This window comes from Amblyomma americanum, chromosome 9 (genome assembly GCF_052857255.1).
Source record: "Amblyomma americanum isolate KBUSLIRL-KWMA chromosome 9, ASM5285725v1, whole genome shotgun sequence".
Taxonomy (NCBI): Eukaryota; Metazoa; Arthropoda; class Arachnida; order Ixodida; family Ixodidae; genus Amblyomma; species Amblyomma americanum.
The window spans coordinates 135,142,786-135,150,758 of NC_135505.1; the positions used below are offsets into that span (position 1 = coordinate 135,142,786).

Below are 7,973 nucleotides of genomic sequence, written 5' to 3' on the forward strand. Positions count from 1 at the left end.
TAACACTGATTACAAAACACTGATTACAAAACACAAATGTGATGATTTGCTCATAGAGTGCTATTGCTTGACCTGCCTCAGTCAGCGGGTGACGACAGCAGCCTCATCACACAACAACTTACCCTATCCTCAAGAGTACCCAGAATTGTTTTTTCTTTGCACTCGTTATGCGTCGAGCAGTATTTACTTTTCTGCTTAAATATTATATTTATTTATTTATTTATTTATTTTTATTTATTCAAATACCCTCAGGGCCCGAAGGCATTAAAGAGGGGAGTGGGACGGACATACATTAGGTCAGATGCAGTGCAGCAGAAAAACAGAATAGAAGAAATGAAAACGCGGCAAAAAATGAACAAGACGTAACACAAAATAAGGCATGAGAAGGCAAAGGGAAAAAAAACAGCAATTCCCCCACAAAAGACAACATTTCCGGCAGACAACAATAAGACAACGAAAACGAACGCAAAATAAAAGTTACTAAAATCTACAAATAAAGATTACATAGGGCAGTCTTAAAAGAACTTGGCTTAGAAATATCGACAATGTGACTGGGAAGGTGCTTCCAACTGTCAGAAGGTGCGGGGACAAAAGAAGAAAAAGCGTGTTTAGTATGGCATGTGCCATTGTGTGAGGTCAACAACAACAACAACAACAACATGACGGAACACCTACTTTGCGAAGATGATCAATGCGGCCTGAAACATATGTAGGGGTAGTTAGTAGCCGGCTCTTAAGGACAGGATTGTAATAGTAGATCTTATGAAATAGGCATAGATTATGACAGATGATGATAGATGATGATGATGAAAGATCAGATGATGATAAATGGTGCCTAGATGACATCTTCAAGAAGATACAGCGATAAATGGCTTGTCCCTTCCCTGCTGGTGGGGAAGCATAGTTTCGCGAAATGAATTCGCCTTGATTAGAATGGCACGGAAAGAATGATTCCTTCTGTGTTACCTTCGAAGTAGTTTGGTCACAACTGTATCGTGTGGGAACGCAGATAAACGTATTGCGCTTGTTCTCTAGAAACGATGGTCATTTAAATTTGAGTGAGGCAGAAAGCATGAAAAGACGCAAATCAAGATGTAACCATCATGCTCACAATCATTTAGTGCGCTAGGTTACACATACATACCAATACCGACATACATACATACACACACACACACACACACACACACACACACACACACACACACACACACACACACACACACACACACACACACACACACACACACACACACACACACACACACACACACACACACACACACACACACACACACACACACACACACACACACACACACACACACACACACACACACACACACACACACACACACACACACACACACACACACACACACACACACACATACATACATACATACATACATACATACATACATACATACATACACACATACATACCAACGACAATACTGCTGTTGGCTATTTTCTTTCGGTATAATATTTCAGCATTTTTCTGCTAAATTTTTTCCCTAAAACGTAAATTGCTCTGTAACTGTACTAGCACTGAGTTCTTACCATGGTTTTGTCTCCGGCTTCGAGACCTTCCAGCATTGACGCCCGGAAGCAACTGTTTTAGGCACGGAAGACTCAAATCCGAGTGAGAGCACTTTAGCGCTAATGCAGTTTTTTAATGGAAAAAAAAGTTTTATGTTTATCGTAGTGGCCACCCGGCATTGCGTGACCCACACATGACTGCCATGAGGCGAGCCTAAATGCATCGCAGTCATGGAACAAATGCTCTGGGGTTTGTTTACCGCGATGGAAGGATCAAACATAGGCCTTGATGTCCTTTATCTAGAGTATAATGTCCGTGTCCTCGTGATCAATATTACCGTTAAGCGTTATTTACGTTTCCATGTTTCTATGCCTGCTGATGAAAAGCTTTGCTTTACTGGTCACAAGGAAATCGCTAATGAATCTACGTGTCTTCGACGTACACCATGTCAAAATTTGTGGCATTCCGGCAACTGACCTGGTGTTACCGAAGCTACGTTAAAAGCAATGACCGATGACGACGCCAAAACACTGGCATATGCGCCGCGTGTCAAGTACACGAGAGGCCTAAAGCCATACAAAATTTGCATATAACGTGCACTGACATCGCACAGCACACGGGCGCCTTAGCGTCCGTGTGCTGTGCGATGTCAGTGCACGTTAAAGATCCCCAGGTGGTCGAAATTATTCCGGAGCCCTCCACTACGGCGCCCCTTTCTTCCTTTCTTCTTTCACTCCCTCCTTTATCCCTTCCCTTACGGCGCGGTTCAGGTGTCCAACGATATATATGAGACAGATACTGCGCCATTTCCTTTCCCCAAAAAGCCAATTATTATTATTATTATTATTATTATCAGCACACGAGGCGAGTCAAACGAATGCTGACACCCTTGGTTTGTTTCCCCAACTCCCCAAAAGCTTGAACACATGATGATGACGGTGGACGTGTCAGAGAAGCAACTTAATGACCAGAATGTTAAAGAGGAAAACGTGTTGCCGAACTTGAAAACAAAAGAAAGTGGTTAACACTTTATATAGAGAGGAAATTGCTAAAAGTTTGGCAAATCAGTGTGAAGAAGTGACAAACGAATTTTCAACCCAAGAAAAAACCAGTTGCCGAAATCAAAAAAAGTTTGCAGATTGCATACGGAAATGGAAACTACAGATGAAAAACTCAAGCAGACCAAAAAGCCAGGAGTGACGTGGACCTGTACACACGGCGGCTGCCACGATGGCTCAGTGGTGAAGGTGTTCGGCTGCTGACCAGAAAGACGCAGGTTCGATCTCGGCCGCGGCGGTCGCATTTTGATGGAGGCGAAATTCTAGAGGCCCGTGGTACTGTGCGATGTCTGTACATAATAAAGAATCTTAGGTGGTCGAAATTATCCGGTGCCCTCATCTACGGCCTCGCTCATAGCATGAGAAGCTGTGGGGCGTTATAACCGAAACAAAATAATGTACTCACGACGAAATAACATTAAAATGGACAGAGTTACCCACGAGAAAATGGAGATCTGATCAACACGTATAGGAGACATTGCATAGAAACATGTCCTTTCTCGCACACGCTTTCCTTTGTAGTTCTCCTCTCCTCGTTATCCGTTCCCTGTCCCTTTTATTTCCGCCGGCCGCAGCTCGGGTGCTTAAGATAGGTGGCAACTGCCACTACCGACTTTCTCTTTTTCGTCCTTTTTGTATTTTCTTGCATTAAACCATCACTCTGCTACTACTTACTAAACCAAATGCGTGAAACAAATGTGAAGAACCGGCTGGAAGTCTCCGCCTCTACGTACTCATGACGTAGACCGTCACCGTTGTGTCACGTGACTGCGCATTTACATCTTACAGAAACACTATGATCTACGTTATATGCATGATTGTCTCAATCAAACGGCCAGAAACAAAAATTCGCCTTTCTCATTCGTGAAGCCCTCGCCGTTATCCATAAGTAAGCAAACTTTCCTAAAATTTCTAGCCCACTAAAGCGCGCTGCAAGTGAATTTGTGAAGTGAATTGAAATAGCCCACCTTCTAGGATCTCACGAGTAATGAATAACAGAATCTGTCTAGTGTTCTCGAGCTTTCAATCAAAATGTGCACTTCTTATTAATTAACGTTGTTTGCGTGTCTTATTGAAGCAAGAGCTCTTCCTCGCCTTTAGTGGTTTATAGGTAACAAAAGCAGTTTTTTCATCTCCGGCACCACACATCAAGAGTTCTTGCAGTATGCCGTAATACCCCCACGCAATCTTTTTCCTGAAGAATATCCCAAGTATAGAACGAGGTCTACAATATTTATTGGAATGTTCTGTACATTATTGTGGATATTTTTGCGCGGTAAAACGGCCAGCAAGCTTTTCATCCCGATATGAAATATTGGAAATTTCATTTTAAACTAATTTCATTTTACTCGTATTCCCGCCACTCTTCGGCCATTCATAACCCGCAATCACCGGCCTTCATCAGGTTGGCGAATTTTTGGGCTGTAGGCCTAAGGCGTTATCGATGGCTTTGCACTCTGATAATCGCAGTATTGTTTCGATGCCTACTGCCATCGTCCCTGGTACAATTCCATATTATACCAATTCAAAAAGAAAAAAAACACATTCCCCAGGTGAGGCTCGAACTCACAACCCCGGCATAGCTCACGAAGCACTGTCGTATAAGTACCGTGCGCTAACCAATTGCGCCACTGGGGAACGACAGCTCAGCTGCACTCTTGTATAGAAGTCTTTTACGACCTCCGTCAACCACGACCTTTCCTACAGACAGATGTGCACTGCGCTCGGATCGACGTCACGGGTTCACTTCTTATTCAGCTTGGCGACGTGTTATATTGTTCACCGGCTGCTCGTGAATGCGGATGTCTTTTACAGACTCGCTTCAATGGCAGTGAAGCGGCCGCTGGATTCACTACAGTTTCAGAGAAAGCCATTTGTGATTCCTAAATATCACTCTGTGGTGTTCCCCTTACTATATTTTTAGACAGTCTATAGACTGTCCACAGACTTTTGTCTATAAAGTCTATGCACTGCCTATAGACAAACCCTAGAGAATAGTCTGTAGGCAGTACAAATCCTCTAGACAGTCTAAAGACAATCTGTAGGTTTACTGCCATACACTTTTATTAGACTTTTGTCTATAGACTGTCTATAGAATACGAACAGACAAAAGAAATATTAATAGGAAGGCAATAGAGTAAGTAAGAAGTCTATAGAGTGTCTATAGACCATTTTTATAATGGTCACTACATCCTTGTCTTGATCTTAATGTACAATGGTGGAACCAGTGAAACAGACGCAGGACAAGAAGAAGGAGGCACACACACACGCAAGATCTCCTTGTTCTTGTTCTGCGTCTGTTTCGATGGTTCCACCATTGCGCATTATGAAGCAACTAGCCTAGCAATTTACTCTGATGCTAATGTTCTTAGTTGTGTTTCTACGGCGCTGTGCTTTTTGTTTTTTGCTAGTTTTGTGCAACTTGAATGCAGTTTTTATCATGTCGGCACTGCGTCGCTCTGCCACCTGCAAACAGGGTGCAGGCATTTGTCAAGCCTTCTTAGGCTTTTTGTTTGACCCCCACCCCCCCCCCCCCCTCGAAACGTCACACCTGTCCAGCGGACGTTGATGCTGAAAATAAGTTTGACTTTGACTTTGGCTTTGTACCTTGGAAGCGGGTTGAATAGTTTTGTTTCTTGAAACCTGCCACAGCATAAACCGTTTATTCTGGCGGTAGATGATAAGCACGGCAAAGCCCGCTTGTCGAGCTCTCCATTTTGTTGACTGCAATGTAAAGCTCTTAGGCAATGAACATTCAAGGTAATTGTCGTGGTTCACTTGCTTTTCTTGCCGATGGTGTAGTGTCTTACTATACCTAAAATTAAAAAAAAAACTAATGGCAGGAGTTGGGCTAAGCGGGAGACGCTGGCAAGTTTAATGAAATCGTTGAAAAAAATAAACACAGAAACCTTTGTTTCTGCCACAACAGGGAAACGCATCTAGTGTGTGTGCAGATATACACAGAATTATACGGCCGCCTTTCATGTAAAAAGTTTTCGCAAAGTATTTTATTCCTTGTCATGCTGCACTTTTCGAACTTTTTTAACTAGTGGGCCGAATGTTGTTTTGCCGAAGAGGATTTTGAAACCGCACAAAGGTGGAGATCTGTGCGATGTCAGTGCACGTTAAAGATCCCCAGGTGGTCGAAATTATTCCGGAGCCCTCCACTACGGACCTATTTGTTCCTCTCTTCTTTCACTACCTCCTTTATCCCTTCCCTTACGGCGCGGTTCAGGTGTCCAACGATATATATGAGACAGATACTGCGCCATTTCCTTTCCACCAAAAACCAATTATTATTATTATTATTAAGAGGATTTTTAACTTAGGATTCAGGGCTTTGCCCCCCCCCCCCCCCTACCTCCGTTCATGATGTCAATGTTTTTGAAATAAGGCCACAAAAACGAACTTGATATTTTTAGCACTACGCGCACGAAAAAAAAATCGGAGTTATTGCAAACATCTCTCAGCATGTGACATACCCTGAACAAGGTGTTTTTGTATTCAGATAATTTTATTCCACCTGAACCCAGCGCCGTGATCATTATCCTACGTGTCTCACTCTTTTTTGCGCAGAGCTTTATCTTACATAAAGCCTGCAGCCTTGAAATGCATTACACCATCCATAGCACAGTCACAAACGGATTAAAAAAAAAAACTGACGGGCGATCATACGGTATGATGCGGCAGACGTTCGTTACTCCTAGTGGTTGTGCATTTCGCTTCTACATTGGTTGCTTTCCTCATTCGTTTTTAAATTTTATTTAGCCTCTACTTTTTCGTTCCACCGCAGCGTTGGCTTAATGTAGACACTATAGACTAACTATAGACACCAAATTTTTAGTTTTGTGTTTTCTTTCGAACGATGCGTTAGACATTGGTACACGTGGCGCACCCCGTCGTATTCGCGTATGAGCGCTAAATAATTTATAATTGAATTTTTTTCTTGGCGGTGTTTCGGTTTCATCAACCGAACGATGGATGGGACGTGTAGTTGATCTTTAGGTCCCGTGATACACACACACACACACACAAAACGGCGATATAACTGCTGTTACATCGTTTGTTGTAATTCTAGCTCTCTAACCAGGCTGGTTTAAGTGCTATAGTGCGTTAAAACTACATATCAGCGTTTACATCGCAGATTTTCCGTGCCTCACGTGACCTAAAGTTCAACTGCGCGTCACTGCTATCTTCCGGTTGATGAAACCGATACAGCATGAGAGGAGAAATTCTACTCGTATTATAAATTGTTCAGCAGGCGTAGGCGACTACCGTGCGGTGATCAATGTATGTTAAGCCTAACGCTACATTCTAAGGAAGAAAACATTCAATAAATTTCGCTGCCTATAGTTCGTTCGATGGATTAATGTTAATATATTAGTGGACTGATCCTGTGTCTTTCCTTCTGTGTCTAGTCAGTCACGCTGCAGCCTGTGAATAAAAACGAAAGGTGGCGCTTCTGGAGGGGATGGTGTGAGTGGAGGGTTCGGTGTGTGGCCCCCCAACTAGCTGGTGGGTTGGGGAGGTTGGTGGTGGGTGGTTCTTCCCGAGGGTGGAGCTCCACACGTCACCTTTTTGGGGAATGTCGCTTGGAATGCAAGCGCAATAAAAGAAAAAAAAAACATAAAAAACCATTCCCCAGGTGAGGCTCGAACTCACAACCCCGGCATAGCTCACGAAGCACTGTCGTATAAGTACCGTGCGCTAACCAATTGCGCCACTGGGGAACGACGGCCCAGCTGCCCTCTTGTATAGAAGTCTTTTACGACCTCCGTCAACCCCGACCTTTCCTACAGACAGATGTGCACTGCGCTCGGATCGACGTCACGGGTTCACTTCTTATTCAGCTTGGCGACGTGTTATATTGTTCACCGGTTGCTAGTGAATGAGGTTGCCTTTTACAGACTCACTTCAATGGATTTGAAGCGGCAGCTGGATTCACTACAGTTTCAGAGAATGCCATTTTTGCTCCTTAAATATCACTGTGTGGTGTTCCCCTTACTATATTTTTAGACAGTCTATAGACTGTCCACAGACTTTTGTCTATAAAGTACATGCACTGCCTATAGTCAAACCCTAGGAAATAGTCTGTAGGCAGTAGAAATCCTCTAGACAGTCTAAAGACAATCTGTAGGTTTACGGTCATACACTTTTATTAGACTTTTGTCTATACACTGTCTATAGAATATGAACAGACAAAAAATATAAATAGGTAGGCAATAGAGTCAATAAGAAGTCTATAGAGTGTCTATAGACCATTTTTATAATGGTCACTACATCCTTGTCTTGATCTTAATGTACAATGGTGGAACCAGTGAAACAGACGCAGGACAAGAACAAGAGGGTGTTGTGTGTGTGCATCCTTCTTC

General features: G+C 43.1%; 2 non-coding genes across 2 annotated transcripts; both read right to left on the bottom strand.

The window, feature by feature from the left end:
• Window positions 1-4,146: 4,146 nt before the first annotated feature.
• TRNAI-UAU (transfer RNA isoleucine (anticodon UAU)) lies at window positions 4,147-4,239 on the bottom strand. The gene is given in 2 exon segments: window positions 4,147-4,182; window positions 4,202-4,239. It is a non-coding gene; the product is annotated as a tRNA-Ile (tRNA).
• A 2,999-nt stretch (window positions 4,240-7,238) lies between these two features.
• Window positions 7,239-7,331, bottom strand: TRNAI-UAU (transfer RNA isoleucine (anticodon UAU)). The gene is given in 2 exon segments: window positions 7,239-7,274; window positions 7,294-7,331. It is a non-coding gene; the product is annotated as a tRNA-Ile (tRNA).
• Window positions 7,332-7,973: the final 642 nt, after the last annotated feature.